This window comes from Corvus moneduloides, chromosome 5, assembly GCF_009650955.1.
Source record: "Corvus moneduloides isolate bCorMon1 chromosome 5, bCorMon1.pri, whole genome shotgun sequence".
NCBI lineage: Eukaryota > Metazoa > Chordata > Aves > Passeriformes > Corvidae > Corvus > Corvus moneduloides.
Genome location: NC_045480.1, coordinates 67,481,808 through 67,501,198, shown reverse-complemented (window position 1 = coordinate 67,501,198; position 19,391 = coordinate 67,481,808). Strand labels below are relative to the sequence as shown.

The following is a 19,391-nucleotide window of genomic DNA, read 5'->3' as shown; positions in this document are numbered from 1 at the left end:
CCTCCTCCCCCCCCCCGTGCCTCCCCCCCACCCGCGCGCCCAGGTGGCGTCGGCGGGGCCGGGGGCGGCGCGCGGGGGGCGGCGCTGTGCCGTGAGGGGCCGCTCGCGCCGCCGCCCCGCGGCACAGGGCGGGAACCGCCGGGAGCGGGGGGAGGGTCTGAGGGCGCCGCGTTGGACCCGCGGGGCGGGAGGGGAGGGCGGGTGGCGGGAGGCCCCCGTCCCTGCCGCCGGGGAAAGGGTCGAAGGCCGGCAGTGTTTGGCCACCGCGGTGCGGCCACGTCGTGCAGCGCCCGCTCGGCAGCTGCCGAGTGAGCGACACGTCTGCCTGCGCAGGGCTCTGGGGCGGCGGCGCTGCCCGCTCGGGTGACATAGGGCCGGTCTGTGAGGCGGAGGAGGCGAAGCCTTTGGAGTCGGCTCAGGGGGCTGTTGGGTGCACTTCGCTGCTGAGGGTAAACGTACCCTTCCATTTTTGGCTGTCAGAAAACGGGGTGGTTGCTAACAGAAGGCTGATGCAGTAGGGTCACCTCCCGTGCTGTGAAATACATCACTGGTAGCACATAGATGGCTCTCGTATACCTCCTTACACTACCCGTGCTCGGGGGTGAGTTTGCTCAGTTACGCGAGGAGAAAGACTTCTTAAGGGTTTTATTATTTCCAAGGGGAGAGAGGATGGCTGTAGATCGTCTCAGTAGGACACCTGCAGAGAAGACAAAAGACCGGAAAGCAGAATTTAGCCCTTCTGCACCTATCACTTTGTGAACGTGTTCCCAAGCAGCCCTGACCATCTCATGGGATAATACAGAAGAGCTGCTCTATGGATGTGTAGCAGGGCCCAGGGAATGTAAGCCTGGCTCAGCAACTCTCTGCGGCTGGTACAGGGAGTACTTCGTACTTGAGAAACGCTGTTACTCGACGTAACTCCGTGGTGCTGAAGCATCCCTGCCTAATACCAGCTTTAGGAGAAATTCACTACCATGTAACTCGCTTGGAAAACTCAGATGTTTTTCTGGGAAGACAGTGCAAGGGACTAAACCCAATGGGAAATGAACACTAAGGATACTTGGCATTTACATGAAGCCCCGAGTTTTCAACACCCTGTGTAATGATTTAGGTGCTTAATCTTCTGCCCTCTGAGCCGGTTCGGTAATGACTACCTCTGTGAGGAAACAGGATAAAGTTCTTGCTAGTTAAAGACCTGCAATTAAAATACTTACCACTGTTCTCCTTAACCCAGCAGGCTCTATTTAATACATGTATAAGTAAACACTATTAAGAAAGTCCTTTTATGTGAACAAGTCACAGCTCGATTGTGGTTAACAACAGTTTTTATTACAGAATTATAACATGTTTAATTGTCTGGGCACAGCTATGGTGCAGATCAGAAAAAGATGGAGTTGCAGCTGTATCTCTGGATTTCCTTCCCTCCTAAGTTTGATACAGACTTTTCCCCATCATCTTAATGTGTTCTCTTAACTTCCTTTGTATTTCAAAGATGGGTTCAGAAAACAAAAACAAGTGGTAAGAGATGTGAAGTATTTTTACCCATCTTCCTAAAAAGACCTTGCCTCTAAATTCATCCAGAATGGCTAAATCATTCTACATGTTTCTTTGAAAACCTGTGGTTTCCCACTGCATGAATGCCGTGGTGTGCTCAATCCTGGCAGGAATACTTTAAGAAATTGATGTGGCAACTTCAACCGTTCATTTTAATCTTCGTTTCTTCTGTTCTGGATGCCTTCTTAAGAGATTATGTTGCTACCTGGGGTTGGCTGGGGCACCTTGGCTTAGGTTCTGTGAGCCATGGTGGCTATTTTTGATCCCCAGATAAGAGCTGGAAACCAAGAGGAGTTTCAGGAACCTGCCCTAAGGAAATAAAATAATTTAAAAGACCACATTTAGAAGAGTTGTACTTGAAGGAATTTAAACACCAGAAAACAGACAACTACTAAATAAATCTGGATTAGACTATTTCCAAACCTGTCAAATTTTATTATGGTGCTGTTAGCTTGACCTGCCAGAGAAATGCCAGAAAACACAGTTTCTCCACTATGACTTTCCAGTGTTTCTTCCTTGCCTGACTGGTTTGCCAAGACAAAAAGTCTGTCCCTGTACAGTGTAAGAGTTACACAACTCATAAATGGTCTCGAAAAGTCTCTCAGTGTTACTGTGCTGCTTCTGCTGTTCTTTACCTGCCCTTCTCAGTGATTATTTAGGTGTGAACAAATCTTACTTGGATCTAATTGACAGCCAGCTGTCATAGATCCTGATCCATGATTGGGAAGCCCAGGTATAGCTAATGTATATAATTGCAGGTGTCAGGGGAGTAATTGCAGCAATATGATTGAAGGAGTGAAAGGAAAGTTGGGCACTGTGGGTTTTCTGTGGGGAGAAAACCCTCAGAGTTTTTCAAATTCTGAAATCCATGCACAGCTAGTTCACTCATATGGATTTGATCTGAGGAGCAAACAAAATAGTAATAATATTTATATATGACAGTTTCCCATGAAGTGCTTAGTAAGCCCTGAAAAAATGTATGAAAGAGGTTTCTAATTACAGATGTTATATCTTTGGTTGTTTTTGAGTAATTGTTTAATTTTACAGGGTTCTTTTTCCCTAAGAAAATTTGAAGAACACCTAGAAAGTGAATAACTCATCGCTATATTCACACACAGTTCTTGTTCTGCTTCCTCATCTTCTGGATAACTTATCCATTAGGAGGTGAATGCCTCAACTCAGAGTTACACTGTTCACTTTTTCTTTTCAAACACTGCTTATTACAGCCTCTGGAAAGAGGACTGAACTGAGGGAAAAGCACAGGGAGAGCACAGATTTACGAACAGAAATTGAACTCTGACACCAGCCACTCTCATGGCTGAGGCCTATTTTCCATTGATTTTGAAGCTGAAGAAACATCTCTTATCACACAAGGACAGGCTACATTCGGGATAGATTAGGAGGTGGACTGTGTGTGAAGTAATGTAGGGATTTCTGAATACATTCGGAGTCTCAGAACAATCAATCAGCTCCATTGATTTGGGGTATTTTTAAACACATCTTAATGTATGGGATGCACTGACAATTTTGTTTTAAGCTGATACAGCTTGGAAACATTGATGAGGTCAGTGCAATGTTTGATGTCTTATTTCAAAATTGTACCTGCCCGAATTCCTTTACACATATTTATTTTATATTTATTTAAAGTTCTACATGTAGACCTATCTAAAATTGTTTAATATCATGTCTTATAATGAAGGACTGCTGAATTATTCAGGAATTTCATTAAAAAATTTGAAAATACAGTATGGACAGTCACGTAACAAAATTCATATTGGCCTACTGTGCTGGTTTGGGCTAGGATATTTCTCAGACTTATTGGTATGGAGCTCAATTTTTCATTGGTAAAAAAGCAACTGTTATTTCTTAGTCTTTATAAATGGTGTTTTTCATTTTAACTCTTGGGATAATCCTTGTAAAATGCTGTTGTGTTTACACGTACATACTGTTTTGTAGGATCAAAGCGAAGGAACCAGTGTCTCAAGCCAACATAAATTTTTTTAGCCATATCTGTTACAGTGTTGGTTTTTCATGGAAAGATTGGCTTCTGTAAAGGGCAAAAGCCGTTTAAGCAGTTGACATAGACGTTTATGGCGCCTATTCCATCCCAAAGTCCACCTCTTTATCGAGGAGGGAGAATGGTAAATACACAACCAAGTGTTCATGTGTCATAGCAGTGACCTGTGTATTTTAAATAGGCACCATTCATACCATTCGATGCCTTTTCTTCAGTGTGGTGTCGTAATGTAGAACTGCATCATTCACACGTAATGGGAAACAGATTGAGGTAGAGTTGTCATGATAATTAGACCTCTTCATTGGACAAAGCGTGTCAGGGTTCAAAGTCACCAAAAGTCAGTCTGTCCTTGTCAGTAATTTTTTTTCTTCTCCTTTTTGGAGGGGTGTGTGTGAAAACTGTGCGCACACATACAGCTCCAGTTCTTTGGCAAGCAGCCATAGGAAGGAGTAAATTGTTGAGGTCCTCTGTGGCAAAATTCATGTTCATTCCAGTATTTGCCCTTTGTATTTTTCTATTTTTGATAAGGAAAGGGGAGGAAGTTGAGGAATACAGTCAGATTTTGCTTATCAGGTAGGATCATTTACATCAGCAACTCATCAGTAGCCTTTGCTGCTTTCTAATAAATACTACCTACAGACCTATTGCACAGCCAGAATTTTGATTGATTTGATGAATAAGGTGAGTTTTGCTGGGTCATTTCTGTTACTAACACTCACATTCACTGATACATGGTCATGGTATTGTCACCAGAGTCTACAAAACCTTTCCATTGGCTGAAGACATTCCTCTACCGGAACAGAACACCTTTTCTTTTCGTAGACAGCACAGCCTTTGTGTTACAGTTTGTAAACTGGGGCCTTTATCAGAGAGAAGCCTGACAATATTTTTCTTTGGAATCTCAGATCAACAAATTCTCTTTCTCTAATTTTGCAGGTGCTCAGAGAATGGAAGGGCCTGTTAGGAGACTGAGCAAAGCCACTGGTACAGATAGCAAAAAACTCTATCTCATTCCCAGTGACATTGCTGTGGAGATGCCGAAGAGGAACACCAAATTCCAAACTTGCGGCAGGTACAACAGGGACAAAGGACGAGAAACTGACAACTTAATGGCATAAGGAAAAATGAGGAAGGAAAGCACTTGCTAGAAGGGCAACAAATAGTTTCCAGCATCTAAACTTTATGTGCAGATAAAAATTCTATAAAGACTAATTACAAGGTCCCTGAGCACTGACTTGTATAGTGGAGCACTTAAAAGTTATGACAGTGCATTTGTAGAGTTTATTTTCACAGATTTCACTTTAGGTTTGGTCTGCCAAACTCTACTAGGTAGTTAAGACGAGGGTTTTGTTTAGCTGACAGAAGGTTTGATAGCCCTGCTCTTAAACATTTCCTTTTGTATGTTTTTAATGTCAATGAAGTTGTTTATTCAGACATTTTTTGTTCACTTAGTGATAAAGCAATGGCCATTATGCCAGAATTTTTGAAGAAGAGTAAAGCAAGCCAACCTGTAAGATCAGATATAACAGCATCCCATGCTCACAGAAAAGCACAGGCCAAGATTTATGTTTAATTTGACATGTCATCTAAAAAAGCAATCAACCCTTACCTGGTGAAAACCTTACAATGATTGTGGTGCTTTACAGCCGAAATTTATGGCTACCTAAGCTAAAGTTTTTTAAAGAAGAAGCACCACAGGCCTCTATAAAACCTCATAATGTGCAGACATGATGGTTCCAAACCATTTTTCTAGCACCAGACCACCCCATATATCAGCAATAAACTACTCCCTAAAATGGCCTCATCTGAATGCATGCAGTCGTTCTAATTTTAGTCTTCCTGATTTCTTTTCAAAAGCATGGATGCTTCCCAGAAGTGTGAGTCAGCTCAAACCAACTCCTAACAAAAGTTTACAAGATCCAAACCTTGTCAGAGTCCTCACTTTCAGTTTCTCAAATGAAATGAAGTAGGCTACAGACAAGTGTAAACTGTTGGTAGCATAAAAGGAAGTGTTGTCCTGCCTGCCAAACCCATGTTCTGTTTCAGCAGTGGCTGAGAACAATAGCTGATATTTCTCTGCAGGTCCCACATTGTCTGGGACTTGCTTCTAAAATAATGTCAGGAGAACGTAGATGAGGTTTACCCGAGTATGTTAACAACTGCTAATCCACAACTGCAAGCAATGCCACTGGTTCTGAGTAAGGTTCCAGTTTGTCCTTTCAGTGATTGACTCTGGAAAACAGTGTTTTTGACATAAGCGTGACCAAATTCCTCAAGACCTTCAGAAGTGGAGTTATATTTCTTCTGGTGTTAAAACTTTTGGGAGGGAAAGTTATTGGCCCGACTTTTTCTGGGGGGAAGTACTCCCTGTGGTAGTGTATGTAGACAAGCCTTATTTGAGAAGAGACAGCCATATCCTTTTGGGAGTAATCTAGATCCTAGAGTGATGAGAGGAGTGTAATTATTGTGCATATAATAAATACATTAAGTATTTAAAGATTTGAAGGACAACTGGCAAGAAGAAGAATGTAATTTTTGTGTTTTGTTATGTTTTCTTGATTGTACACATTAGTCTGAGAACATCTGAGGCTAGATTCAGAGCTTCTAATTCACAAGTGGGCTACACTAGATACCTTGCAAATCATTGGTTATTAAAACCTCTTTTCAAGAAGTAAATAATACTAAGAAATTAAAATAGGAGCCCTTGACCTGTGTTTTGCACTCACCTAGCAGGCCTGTGTATGGCTAAATAAAACAGGAGACACTGCAAAAGCAGGCTTGGTGCGTGTATATCCATCTGTTACCTCTGTACCCCTATGTCTTCCTTTTGGTTTTGAGTCATGACCAGGACTAGGCTGAAACTGAGTGAGAAATCCATGTTCCAAAGAAGGAATGCAGTATTATAATTTAATGATCAGTTTGTTAAAATTGGAAACTGGATGAGCATTAGAAACAGCCTGGAGAGAGTCAGAAAGAGACGTTGTCTTTATCAGAGGTAAGTGTTTGGGAACTGTGCTGTTAAAATCTATGTTTGATGCAGTCTTGCAGAAGTAATCTCAGAGCCTAAACTTTTCCTCCAAAGGTAACAGCAACCATGTACTTACAGTAATTTGTGCTGAAAAGAGATTCAAGTATGCAGAGGTGCATAGCAGATCTCAGACACAGCATAAAGCCTGTGCAGGACTACGAACTGTTGGAAGTCAGAGTAACCTGTTTCCTCCATTCCAGTGCCATTAGTGCCTGCAAAGAGGTGAAAAGCAGCACAAAGGTACACGAGTTTGTCTCCAGTGGGGCAGATACACTGCCAGTCCAACATCTTTATTGCAGAGGGATGTCACAGTCTGCTTTGCCTTGTGTGTGTTAACTTCTGTAGAGACCATGAAGATACAAAATCATGTACACCAGTGTTATGGAAGAGGCATCGGTACTCTCTGGAGATCGTGTTTTTCCCTGCTTGAAGAACCATTATGCTACAGTAGATTCATGGCACACAAGTATTTGTCAGGGAGATTTCAAATAATGCTGTATTCTTTATTTGTGCCCATCATAAAGTAATTACAACTCAATTAATGTGTAGAAGAAAATGAAGCAATGTAAGGATGTGGTTCTGCAGTAAGTCATATAAAATTTATGAATATGGGGTTTCCTGGCAGCTGAAATTTGATCTGTATTGGTGTGAGCACACGACTGCATTTTTACCAAATGAGCCAGAGCATATGTTACATTGTTTATTCAGGGTTTATGCCAGCTTTCTGTCAGTTGAGCTGGGTAAATTATGCCTGATCCAGTACAAAGTTAGAGTGGTACAAACAGACAGTATTGCATCTGATAGGACCTCTCCTGGGACAAAATTATTTCTTCAAGCTATTTACTATCACGCAGAATGATAGCCTACCACCCTAATATGCTATAAACCCTGCAAAGACCTTAGAAAAATCTGTTTCAAGTCAAAGCTTGTCTATATCTGATTAGCTGGAAATAGACTGACGATTTTTTCCTCAGAGGGAAAGAAGGGGAGAGTCACAAATTCACATTATATTTTACATCTTAGCCAGGTACAGAAATGTTCCAGAATATGATTTGTATAGAAATCTTGAGTGTACTCATGTGTAAATGTAAATAATGAGGTGGGAAAAAAATTAGTCATAATGATAGTTAGAAACATAATTCTTGAAATTATTTGCTTAGGTTTGGGCCCATATTGTGAAAGGAAACAATTTGATTTTGTGTTTCCCACCATATTTCATCTTTTAAATATGTAGCTTCTGTGTCATATTATGAATCCTTGACATTTCGTTCTGAAGCTGAATTGTCATGACAATAGTTGTGGGAAAGTGAAGATAGCAAACCAGAACATTAGTGTGAACCCAATGACTTTTGAGATCTAAGCTGGAGGGCCAAATCCATCAGTAAGTATATGCAAGTTTTACCAATTTTCATATAAAATAGACTGAGGTCATGTAAGACTTTTGTTGGGATTTTGTTAATTTTCATTCAAATTTCCTTAGAATGTATTAACTTATTTTTGTCAGTGCACCATTGTCAGTCTTTGGCCAGGGATTGTGACTGAATGCAATGCAACATTCAATGACAGCACTGCTTAGCATTGTTTAGGCCACCCTGGCTACCTGTTTCTGCCTGCACCTGTACTGCAGTCTTTACTGGGCTAGAACAGCAAGTTTTGGGTGTTTTCTAGACTAGCCTATGGAACAGATTTAACTGAAGAATAGCAGGGATTATGGCAGCTTGTGCTGCCCGCTGATTTTTTTTCTCCAATCTGCAAAGTGCATGAAAACAAATGGAGCTGGGAACTTAGAGCAGACCTGGCAAAAGGGATGGCAGTGTGGAATAAACGGAAAGGAGTATTATCCCTGACAAACGTAAGGTAAGAACATACCTGTACCTCCATCCCAGGCATAAGTTAAAGTAGGAAAAGGTATCCTGGAGCAGATGTAGTCATATGGATACAAGAACACTTGGAAAGTACAGCATGTACTGGGGGCTGTAAGTCCCATTTGTTGTGGTATGACTACATCTATACCAATGGTGGTGGTATAACAGTGTGAATAAAAGTGTCCTCCTAACTGGGAGAGTGATGCTAATAAAAGTTTTCCAGGTACAAGACCCCTAAAAATTAGAATCAATAATCAATAAGCAACATACTCATCTAATGTAAACATTGCACACCCCAAATTAAACAAGAAATCCTGTTATGCAGGTCTGAGCTTGTAGAGCTGTTACTCTACTAAGCTAGCGCTGTTGGAAGAATGAAGAAGTTACTTTTTTAGAAGTTGAAGAGCCATTTTATTTCCCTGCATGCATTTTGGTGAACTTTCCAAAATCAGTCTTGGCACAGCTGAAGCATCTTTAGCGTTCTTCCATTACTACTTCTTCTACCACTATTACTTCTTAAAAGCTTATGTTTGTTCTCCAAATGGGACCAGATTGTACTGAGAAATTGGTATTTTTAACACAGTTTTCTGTGGAGGAATAACCTGGGCTCCTGGCAGTGCACCACTATTCAACTCCTACAAAACACTCCCATCACTCACTCCAGACACAGGCTTGGACTCCAGACCATTCTGATGTAATCTGCACCAGCGGTGCTGTTTTAACTGCAATCACATTACATTGTATGCAAGTACTAAAGCTGTACAAGAAAAGAAGTTCAAACACCCTTTGGGGTTGAATTTTGCAAAAAGCTCATCAGCAGAAAACACTTCCAAGTGAAAGTTGATGAAATACACTGTTAAGGTCTGATGATACATAGCAATTTGCTACATATGAGGATACTTAACCCAGAAAGTGATTTATATATTTGACTTCTACCTGCAAGAGAAACACCTGCTGTGCTGTTTGTGATTCCAGTGCACTTGGGATGGAATGGATCCAGCTGCTGTGCAGCAGATATTATAGAGGCACTCTCTTAGACAGGCTGTTGTGGATGCTCACAGTCTCAGGACTGACCACAAATCTTGAAGTAAAGGAGCTACCGAAGATTATTGAGTATGGCTGACCCAGATGCTCCAAGAGGATCCAATCTCCTTGAATGATAAGGCCTGTTAATTTGGGGTAAACCAGGTGGGAATCAGAGTCATGTGAAAAAAGAAACCCATGCATGTGATTTCTCCTGATGCATTTTCTTATGGAATAACAGCAAATTTGTGTAACACCACATTCTAGGAGTCAGAATTTTCCTCTGCCACTTCTGTGCCCTTCCCATGAATGCTATGCTGAACTCCTGCATCTTCTTGCTCTTTGCGTAGGAAAGGCAAAAATACAGGGAAGACTAGAATTCAAACTTTTGGAGGCCACTTGTGAATTGAGCTTGGTGACAGGCCCTGGTGCAACATTGCATTAGAGCAAAAGATGTGAAGATATCCAAAAGGAAAACTCACATGTGCTGGGCCTTTATCAGAATTCAAAATAAACAGGATATTTTGAAAAGACATTGACAATTTACTCCTCCATTTTGGTCATGGACAATATGGAAGAGAATAGTTAGTGGGATGTGACTACACACCTGTGGGAGAAATATACCAGGGGATTTTTGATATGCAGAGACTTGATTTCTCAGGAATGGATGTAGCCCTGTGTTCCTCTACCTTCCTATTTCCCTTCCTCCCATCATCCCTATTGCTATCTGGTCTTCTCTCAAAGAAATACTCTGGCTGTACGCTGCACTGTAGAAGAATTTATTAAGAGCCATTTCTCTTACCATTGTAAGACATTGGTGTAAATATGATGCTGTGTGCACATAGTATTTATTTGCTTTAATTCCTGGTGCTCTTAACATGTCATGTGTAGAGGTTTTATATAGGTCTAATTAGCCTTTTTTAGATACAAATCTGTAAAAACCCCATAGCCCTCACATTGCACTAGTGGGGCAAAATGCACAGAAACATTTTACACAATTTATAATTATATACAATTGTTATAATTGCTATACTGTTAACTCCCAGTGTGCTTAGAGCTCATTGCACAGCGATGATAATGACACACCTAACTTAGGATTTGCCCACAGATGATAGAAAAGGAATTCCCCCAAACAAAAAGTGCTTGGAAAGGCTCTAATGCAAGGCAAAACCACTTTCTGATTTCCTGGGTAGGTCTCTTAAGGTCTTCCAGCCTTACAGAAAATAAGAATAATATTGTTCTTGTAAATAAGAATTTATTTTACTTCTTTTTCGTGTTGGAAAGGTAAGTTAAGGCCTTTTACCTATCCTTATCCTTCTCAGTGTTTCCTGAATTGCACTTGAGGCCTTGCTTCCCCGATGTCAAGGCTTGCCATGAGCTCTGTACTAAGAGATACTAAGAAAGGGTGAGAGCATTTCCTGTGCTACAAACAAACTCCTATTTCCCTCACTGCTCTGATGCAACTACTAGCAGTGTCAGAGCTATGGATATTTCCTTCATTTCCAAAGCACTTGAAATAAGAGGTGGGAAAAGACATGTGATCTCCACTATCAGGAAGGAGGCTCAAAACCCAAGATCAAAACATTTGTTACTGTTAAAACTGAAAATTGGACAGAACTCTTCACCTTCCAGGTATTGCTTCTAAACACTGAGCTTCTCCAGCCACCTGTGTTATCAAGTGCTTACCTGTCATAGTTTAGTGGGGAATTAAAAGTAAGGGGGTTTTTTGGTGACCTTATGAGCTTGAGGAAATGGATAAGTGATAAAAAGGATAGGCTGAGGCTTTGCTTTTTTTAGCTGCTCTTTCAGATTGTTCCTGAGCATTACCCAGTTCAAATCCTTGAAGCCTCATCAGTCATGCACATGGCACTCCTTGGTGACAGAATTGCAGAATAATTTAATTTGAAGGGATTTAATAATTTAATTTGAAGGAATCCTGGAGGTCGCTTGGTCAGTCTCAGACCAGAGCAGGACCGTTTGAGATCAGATTGACTGGGGCCTTGTCCTGCTGAGTTCTGAAGAATGGAGAGTCAAGAGACACCTTTGGACAACCTGCTCCAGTGTTGGACTATCTTTATTTAGATTTTTTTTTTTCCACAATAGCTGTTCTGTCTGTCCTACAATCCATCTGTCCTACTATCCAGTCTATGACCAAGACCATTTTTAGGAAGTAATTTTATCGCTTCAGAATCTGCTGCACTTGTCTGTTCTTCAGGTCCTGGACTCTGATGTTCAGGGAGCACAGCTGGCAGGAAATCTCAAGTCAGGACACCATAGAGTTATCTTGGGAATCCTTCTGGACCTTAAAGCCAGAGAGGATTTTAGACAGGGCTTTGGATGAGACCTTAGGATAACTCCCACGGAGCAGCTGAGCTGAGGAGCACCTTTTGCTAAAGGTAGTCAGGAGGGTCAAGGTTTGCACTTTGGTGGAACCCAAATTTGATATGTGTTACTTTTGTTTCCCTGCTGGTGGTTTCCAGTCAGGTGCTAAGAACACTGTCGTTTCTCCAATCCCTGCTCTGCTCCCAGAAAGGCAGGCAAATTCCCTGACAAACACTGCTAAAGGATTTCTGGTGCCTCAGCTTACTGCAGTACTTGAAGTTGTGGACCACAGCCCTGTAACTGGCCAGTGCACATGCAAGTAAGCAATGCCAGGCTGGACAACAGTAAATGTATTGTTCCATGCACACTTTTGCCAGCAGCCTCCTGTTTCCAGGCATTGCCAGGACCCACCTCAATTGCCAGCTACTTGTTCCTGAAACCCTTTCAGCTGTGCCAGCACAGCTGTATGTGTTTATGTTTGGGAACTGGATGATGAGACTGAATCAGGTTAAACTGAATAACAGTGCTTTTCCTTCAGAATTTTTCTCTAATACCTGTTATATCCCCTAGACCTGATTCACAGGGTGACCTTAACACACAGTTGTGTTGGTAAAAGTCATATGGCTCTTGGGAGAACAGGACAGGCAGCAAGGAGGGAAAAATGGTTGGAAGTACCTTAAGTCAATACTGCTGCCAAAGGCAATGTGTCTCCAAAATTACAGCCTTGTGATGCTGCTTCTGACAACTGAGCTGAGCTATTGCTGTTGTGTCCATCCTACAGTGAGCCTCTGCAATGCTGCCACATCCATGTACTCATATCAATTTGCTCATCAACAGTGGTAAGCTAAAGATTAAATTTAAAGAATGTAGTGGAAAGGGATCCCTCAAATATTTGTGAAGTTTTTAAAAAGGAATTCCTTCCTCTTTACAAGCACATTACTGCTGAATTTGCAGAGCAATGCTTTTTGCAGTTGTGGAATAGAGTCTGAATTAGCAGTGTATTTAAAACTGAAGTCCTCATTTAAATTTTTATGTTAATTTTAGTCTTCCACTGATGTCACACAAGTGTACAGCAGGAGTAATTTTACTGAAATCACAGGCATTTCTGTGTCCCTTGTGAAGTAATTTCTACCTGTGTAAAATGCATGTGAAATGCTACTAAATCAAGTCAGCGTTTTTTTACTGTCTTGACACCCATATTGCAGTGATGTAAATTGTTGCAATATGAGGCATCAGTGAATAAAATTGCACTAGAATAAAAGTCTTGTGTCAGAATTTGATCCCATATAAGTGTTTTGTACTGTTGTTTTAATGGAACATTGCAAAATTGAAAAATCATTAGTAGTCCTGCCAATGCTTTAGCATTTAAAAGGTCCTATTTTCTATTTCCCCGTAGTCCCTTTATGCCACTCCATTAGTTTAAAAAGGCTATAAAGAGAGCACATTTAGCCACTTGGGAATATTTTCATTTCTGTGTTACTCTTGCCTTTGGCATAGTGGATATGTTAGGTTGTGGCTGAGGAGAAAGGGTCACGGCTGGCCCGCCCCCTTGTTCCAGCTATTCTTGGCTGCTGGAACAGCTCCTGGGGGCCCCGGGCTGCCAATTGTACTAAAATTGCTGGTAGCCTTAAGACTATTCAAGGAGTAATTAGCTACCAAATGTGGGTAATTGTGACAGAGTCTAGCTAATACTGCTTTTGTCTAACAGACTAATTAAAGGCTGCACATATGAAAAGAAGAGGAAAAAACACTCTTCTTTTAAGGAAAAGAATTATTAAGAAAGAAAATTTGATCTAGTATTAAAAACGAAAGAGTTCTGTTTCTTCTAGCAGGATCTTAGAAGTTTTTGATAATTAACCTTGGAAAACAAAGCACAACTTCATTTGTAGATGAAATGCTTCATTGTGGCACCCTTTCATACTCTTTTTTGATTTCATTTAAAAAATATATATTTTTTGTAAAAGCATTGTTCAGTGCAAGAATGTTTAAAAATTATTATTATTATTATTATTGCCTATAAAAAATCAGGAATTCTATTTGTGCTATCAGACATAGTTTGAATTTAAAGAAGCCCAGCTGGAGATATGTCATTGTGGGTACCTGTGATCTGTTCCTCCCTCTGTACAAAATAGGATGGGGAAGGGGAATAATCACCTGCTGGTCTGGCAAGACTACAGCCCTTCATGCATCAGTAGAGCTGCGTTTGCTGTAGTTTGTACCTGTGCTCCTCCCCTCTGCTGCTCCTGCAATCAGCTGTGAATAGTTCCATTCCAACCCATTTATGGAGTGTGTGTCTTCAGTGGCACTTCGATATTTGCTAATACAATCATAAAATCTCACATCTCAGCTAAATTTTCTATGCCTTTAGCTGTGCTGCAGGCAATAGCAGGTTTCTGAACTGCAGGAGTCCCATCTATAGCTGATTATATTTACTCTTTCTCTACTCTGAAGTAGATCACAGTTATAGCAGTGGACAACCAGAATGAGCAGCAGATTGAAAAGCAAACAGCTCCCTTTCCTTCCTCCTGCCCAGCTAAAACAGATTATTTTAGAAAACGATTCCTCGTGTTCTGAGATGCTGCAGTGTCACTAATACCCTCTCAGCCAGCACTTCCCAGCCACCAGCAGCCACCTGGCCACCTTGAACAGTCTATTTCTTTCTCTTTGATCTGTACAACGTGTCTCAGATACAGCAAACAACTTACAGTGTCTTGCCTTGTGAACTGACCCACATATGCAAACATTCTGCAAAGTTCAAATCAGACTGAATTCCAGACATTTTACAGGCAGGAATACAAGTGTTACCTCATTATGGCAGCTGCAATAAAACTGCTCTTTTATAGCCTGCTTCAAAGAGCAGCTGATACAGCCTTGTCTCCCTGTTTAAATACCTTCTTACTCCATGTTCTGAAAGTGGATTAGAAATAACATATTGCAACTGCTCTTCACCATCCAGAACAAAAGGCAACAAAGCTCTGTAACTGACTGCAGACTTCAACTAGAATGGGCAGTTTATGATTGTCTTGCTGGGGATCAGCAGAGTTTGTGGCTAATACTTGCTCTTTTCTCCTGTATCCTCTCTACTGATTTGCACTTGGGAGTTCATCTAAGTGAGATGTTCTGCCTTGGTGTGAGAGTTCCTGTGGATATAGGAGGACATGGTAGCTCTTTGAACTAAAAATTTGGATGACTGAATGGCAGCTCATGAAAAGGCTCTTTGGTAAAGAGCAGCAGTGATACTGGTTTAACAGGACAGTCCAATCTGAAAGAGTCTTGAGGTGTTGACTGCTTTTGAGGCTGAGGATAAAAGTTCTGTGCATGATGTCTGTGGAAAGATGTCAGAAGGCCCATGACACAGGGTTTCAAGCAGTCTCCTTGTTCACAATCTTTATAACAGCAATTCTCTTCTCCTTGGTATTAACAATTGGAAGCATCTTAAAAACAAAAGGCAACCATTGCAGCCCAAAGGAAGGGAAAAAGGTAGAAATTGCTCTGTAGCCTCATCACTCTTTTGTACAATTCAGGAAAGAAGAACCCAAAAAATAGGAACGGCGATGTCTGTACCTTTTCAAAAAGTCTGACAGTTGATTGTTGCAAAATGTGGAATATATAAAATTCTCTTAAGAAAGGGTGTTCTTATATGTTTGGTCTTTGTATACTGTCAAGCCTAAATAGCAAAAAAGGAGATTAAAACTCTGAAACAGGTAGCAGCTAGCAAGATCTAAGTGATGTCCAGGTGTTACAAAGACAAATTACTTGTTGGTAGAATTGCCTTGTTAAGGTTTAGGGCTGGAGATGCTTCAATGGTCTCATACCAAGCTTGGAAAGAAGGATGTACCACTGATAGAGGACACCAAGAATGCAGAATTTAGGGGCTACAAGGATGTTTGGCAGAACCCCCAAGATACGGAGGAAACTAATAACTCTAACTCAGCAATTGTGCTATAATCAGCTCCAACTGGATAAAAGGTAATTCTGGCAGGGGTAAATCTGTGGCCAACCCATGGACCACCAACCCAAGAAACCCACTGACCCAAAAGAAGAGAAAGAGTGAGCATGCAGACTGATTAGAAGTGAGAGAATAATTAACCCATGGAAGATAGAGTGCTAATTAATAAGAGAACTATGTAACTTGTAGCCAATGAACACTAACCCCTTTGTTTGCTAAAATGTGTAAAATGTAAAAAGTTTTGGTAGTTGGTGTGCTTCATTTGTGGAATATCACTGAGCACCCAGGCTTGTGCAACTCTGAAATAAATAATCAATGTCCCTTTCAAGTGTGCAATTTTTGGCTTGTTGCACACCGGGGTAACAAATCCAATTTCTGTGGACAATGATTTAAGCTACATTTTAGAAATACCCGTCATTGTTCATCATTATTCACATAACTTTGCAGAGATGGAAATTGGGGCTTCTATATGACTGCTGCCTTGCAGTAGAGACTGCAGACTTGATAAAGTAAATTAATGTGGAGTAAATGAAATTAATAATATAATACTTGATAAAGTAAAATTAATAATAAACATGCAGGTTCCACCTGGATGCGTGAAAAAAATCCAGACTCTTAAAATTTTAGAAGACAAATCTGTGGTTTGGATTGGGGTTTTTGTTTGGACTTTAATGGACAGTAATTAGTGGCTCACATATGAGAAAGCTGAATCTTTTTTTCCCCCTTGTTCATCTCTGGAGCTGTGTTTCCCATACCTACAGTTGGGCATCATGTCATGAGGATGAGTTCCTTCTTTGTTTCTTTTTACATTAAAGGATTAGTGTTCATACTTTCCATCTTACCCAATGAGCCTGGAATTCCCTTTTCTCTTCAAGTAGCACAACTTCAAGTATTACCAGTGCCTGACCATTCCCTTTACTCCGGCCCTCATCCAAGAGCAAAGTGTTAGCCTGATGATCAGAGCACAGAGAGGTGTGTGTTTGACGGCATTTGGCCAAGGAAGAAATTAGGCCAAATTTCCTGCCTCTGACCAAGGATTAATACCATTGTGTAAAGTGGAGCTTTATCACCACGAGCAGATCCTTACAAACAGAGATGGAGGACAGGACAGGACGGCTGCTTTCCATGACTGTGCAAACAGACTGCCTTCAGCTGCCTGCAAGACCACAGGTACAGGCTCTAGGTATTTCGAGGGAGAAGTGTTTCTCTATTTTTAGATGAAATAGCATTGCCACCCCAGTTTATCTAAGTAGTCTGGCTACAGAATGCTGCTATATTTAGAAGTCACTTAATGCAAGAACAGCATCTTACAAAAAAAGGTCACAGTACATTCTCCGTTCTATTGGTACTGAGTTCTATTATTTATGCTAAACCACTCTTTTTAATTACCAAACAATTGAGTGTACGTTTTCTCTATGTAATTGTGGCCTCCATTTCCATCAATATTTGTCTCAAATGTACCTATAAACACCATTCCACTGATTTTCAGAGTCATCATTAGCTCTGAGCTCATCCAGCGGCTCTGAATGGCGGAAGAGGAAATGCATCCTGGTACATGAAATTAGAATACATATTGGTACATACCAATGCATATTGGTACATGAAATTAATACCCTGCATTGTCCTGCCCACTCCTTTTCAAGGAATCCATTCCCTTATTAGTGTTGGATTGGCTGGCTAATGAGGGTGGATTTATGGCACGCAATCTGCACATTAGCAAGCACTGCAAGACTTGCAATTTTAAGGGGAAATACACTGTGTAGCACACTTCCACATCTGATTTTCATAAGTTTAAATAAAGAAACAATTAATAAGAAGACATACCTCATTGTAAAGCAGTGAGGATCAAAGTCAGGCATGGATAGCGGGGACACAGGACAAGGAGTCACTGAAGAGCAGCAAAATAAGGGTAGGGTTACCCTGGGTCAGGACCTGCTTTGTTGTACCGATGAGCTCAATTGGTCAGCTCTGGATACATATTAGGTAGTGGGGAGATAAATCCATTCTTACCAACTTCTGGCTTTGGAATTTGATTATGCATAAATAAAAGCAGCTGTTCTCCGGAATAGAATCAATTTTTTCTTCTGTTTTTCAGGAGTTGCAAATTACTATTTTTCCTTTCAGATTTCTTCTTTTTCCTTCACATTTGCATGGGAATTTGCTTTCAATGAGAAAAGGTTATGTGTGTGTGGGGTATCAGAAATTAAAGTCTGAACTGAGTAGAAATGTGTTACAGAACACACGGAAACATGTCCTGATAGTCATTATGCCTTTAAAAAGCTAATCTGAAATGTCAGGAGATAAGAAACACTTATCAGCATGAGTGTATGTAACCACTTTGGATGTGCAAAGAAAAATTTAGCATGAGGTTTAGACATTCCAAATGTCAGGGTTGAGCACTGTGAGCACTATTGTCTTGTTACTTCCTCAGAATGGCATGCACAAATGCCCAAAAATCAAAGCCAGATCTCTAAATTTTAAGAATATGCTACTAATTTTTTTTTTTGTTTTGTGTCAGAGAAAGTACATGATGTTAATTGAGGGGAATTCATATTGAATGTCATATGTCGTCCACACTTGCAGTGTTCCAAGCTGTGCTTAGCCTGTGCTGCGACTTAATATACGCAGTGGCTTTGCACAGAACAGGTGGGAATCCACAGGCCTCAACACAGAAAAACCAGGCAGCCTTGGCAACAGTTTTCCTGATATTTGTCATTTGGCTGTAACAGGACAGATTTGCTATTACACTTTCAGGTGTATAGTAACAGGAACTGATTGGTTACTAATTTGAACAATTTCAGTGGTGCATCCAATGCAAATAAACCAATTTACCAAACAATCTGTGAGTAAAAAGGTTCAGAGCTTTGCACCAGCTTTGTCATTTGTGAGCCTAACAGCTAATTGCCTGATAGAGCTCTACTTAAAAGCAGTATTATAGCTATAGATACTTACTTCATATTTCCTAACCAGCGTAGACTGAAAAAATTGCCGTATCAATAGAATAATGAGATTATTTTGCAATTCTTTGGGTTTAGAATTTTAGACAAATATTCTATTTATAGAAGTAAACAGTTTGGTATTTAGTGGTTCATGCAGAATAAGAAATCACTTAGATTTTCTGTCTGAAGGAGGACCACTCCTAAACTGAGCTTGTGTCTCTAAGCAACTTGAATTGTAACATGTAATTTAGAAGTGCTTTAAAAATCTAATTCATGTGAGCCAGTCCCCCATTATATACCCGGTATCATGTGTGTGCCAGAGGCTTGATAGACCAGTAAGGCAGATGATTCACCTGATTTGCTTATGTAGGTGGTTAGATTAGTGGTACCAGTAATTCCATAGGCTCTGGCTACATCGCCCTGTGTCATATTAGAATGCTGCCTCACCCATTTTACTGTCCTAGCTTGGAGCTGGCAGCTCCTGGTGCCACCTACCCTGGAAGGAAGTCTGTGACCTAATCTCTGTATGGTGGAAGATTCCCAGTGCCACAGCTTAGCAAAGGCTTCCAAATCAACACTGGTATGGGAAGATTGCTGTTTGTTTGGTCTGGTGTGATTAAAAGTGGACCAACACCTCGTTCCAGAACAAGGTCAAGAAATTAAAGGAGGTCAGAACAAGCCAAGAATAGCAAGT

General features: G+C 40.8%; 2 long non-coding RNA genes across 2 annotated transcripts; one reads left to right on the top strand and one right to left on the bottom strand.

Annotated features, from left to right (window-relative positions):
- Positions 1-220: 220 nt before the first annotated feature.
- LOC116444664 lies at positions 221-8,471 on the top strand. The gene is made up of 3 exons (XR_004240432.1): positions 221-449; positions 4,508-7,980; positions 8,357-8,471. It is a non-coding gene; the product is annotated as an uncharacterized LOC116444664 (long non-coding RNA).
- LOC116444665 lies at positions 631-17,956 on the bottom strand. The gene is made up of 2 exons (XR_004240433.1): positions 17,583-17,956; positions 631-697 (listed from the first exon to the last, which is right to left on the bottom strand). It is a non-coding gene; the product is annotated as an uncharacterized LOC116444665 (long non-coding RNA).
- Positions 17,957-19,391: the final 1,435 nt, after the last annotated feature.